Below are 2,295 nucleotides of genomic sequence, written 5' to 3'. Positions count from 1 at the left end.
GTGTGTGTGTGTGTGTGTTTGGTGATAAGGTGATATGCAGCTCAAGATGCCCAAAGGCCACTAATAACCTTTAGGTGCTAAAGAAACTGTGATTCCTTGTTTACACCTGGTATTAAAAAAGGTGAACCGAGGCTGCATTCAGGATTTCCATACCAAACAGCACATAACACTGCTATCACACCTGGCTGGATGTGTGTGTGTGTGTGTGTGTGTGTGTGTGTTTTGGGCAGAAGAGTGTTGATCAGATTTTCTCACTTTATGCAGAGGATCAACAGTCATGTCAGGTCTTAGATAAGTAAAGCCGGCCAGCGCACTTTACTTATTAAAGGTAAACTCTTGAAGTGGGGGGGGGGGGGGAGGGGGGGGGGTACATAAATCTAGAATGTTCTTGATTTTATTTCTATTCAGAACAGTTCAACACCGGAGTGTTCCCCTTTTGAGAGAGCATTTCAAGCTGGACCACTGAAGAACCCATAAATTAGCCAAGGCGTTTTTTTTTGTTTGTTTGTTTGTTTTTTTATATATATATATATTTTTTTTTAAATGGACACACTCTCATGTTCTTATGTTATGGCTTCAGAATGATGATACACTTAGAAAATTCATCCATCCATTTTCTATACCACTCACACAGGGTCACAGGGAGCCCGGAGCCGTCCACGCCTTATTGCACAGTACGTAATTGGACTTTGAGGACCACTGTCGTACCTGTACACACTGTTGCTGATGGGTTAGAGGATAAGCGTTTCGACGTCGCTCGGCGCGTTTCTAAAATTCTCGTCTTTAGGAGTTGCTTCTGTGTGACGAAAACAATAACAAATGGCTTTTTAAAAGTAAATTCTATTTTCAATTCAATTCCACTTGATTTGTATGGCACTTTTAACGACGGACGTTGTCTCGAAGCAGCTTTACAGAAACATATAAACACAGGATGGAGATTTTAAGCGTGTGAGTTTATCCCTATTGAGCGAGACGGTGGAGACGGTGGTGAGGAAAAACTCCCTGAGATGATATGAGGAAGAAACCTTGAGAGGAACCGGACTCAGAAGGGAACCCGTCCTCATCCAGATAAACGTTGCTGCGGATTTCCTTTTTCGTGGCATCTCCAGGTACAACTCTCCTCATTCGTGTATAAAGTTTTGGTTATTCATACCACAGCACTGTTGAATTCTTGCTTGATCAGATGCTATTGATTCATTTTCTACATAAGCGGCTCTGACAATAGCTCCAGCTGAAAGACGAGTTAATGTACTTGTTCTAACATGGTGTCATTTACGTTGTCATGCTGTAATTAATTTTTAAAAAATAATAATGTTGACAGACTGCTGTGGAAGAAGAGTAATTAAACACTCGGTTTGGAAGCTGTAACTCTGCTTCATGTCAGGCCACATCACACCAACCTGCTGATGAGTATTTTCCTAGAGTAGCATATCCCTTTGTGTTTTATTCCTTACATATTTTTAATATTGTTCCCAAATGGCATTCCAATGTGTTTTGTGGATTTAAAGCACAAAACTGCAGAAGCCCTGAACTGCTATTGTGCGAGGTGGGTTCCAGATATTATCTTAGGGTTTGTTTTTTTGACATGGCAACTCATTATTTCAAGATTTTATCTCTGTATTTAGACATAGTAAGTTCTTATTTTGACTGAGTATCTCATTATATTGACTTACTATCACATTATATTGACGTACTCTCACGTTATTTTAACTTAGTATCTCATTTTTTGACTTACTATCACATTATTTTAACTTAGTATCTCATTTTTGACTTACTATCACATTATTTTAACTTAGTATCTCATTTTTTGACGTACTCTCACATTATTTTAACTTAGTATCTCATTTTTTGACTTACTATCACATTATTTTAACTTAGTATCTCATGTTTTGACTTACTATCACATTATTTTAACTTAGTATCTCATTTTTTGACTTACTATCACATTATTTTAACTTAGTATCTCATGTTTTGACTTACTATCACATTATTTTAACTTAGTATCTCATTTTTTGACTTACTATCACATTATTTTAACTTAGTATCTCATGTTTTGACTTACTATCACATTATTTTAACTTAGTATCTCATGTTTTGACGTACTCTCACATTATTTTAACTTAGTATCTCATTTTTTGACTTACTATCACATTATTTTAACTTAGTATCTCATGTTTTGACTTACTATCACATTATTTTACTTAGTATCTCATTTTTTGACTTACTATCACATTATTTTAACTTAGTATCTCATGTTTTGACTTACTATCACATTATTTTACTTAGTATCTCATT

The sequence above is a fragment of the Ictalurus punctatus genome, chromosome 7, assembly GCF_001660625.3.
Source record: "Ictalurus punctatus breed USDA103 chromosome 7, Coco_2.0, whole genome shotgun sequence".
Taxonomy (NCBI): Eukaryota; Metazoa; Chordata; class Actinopteri; order Siluriformes; family Ictaluridae; genus Ictalurus; species Ictalurus punctatus.
The sequence above is the reverse complement of the archived record's forward strand: the minus strand, read 5'-3'. Positions refer to the sequence as shown.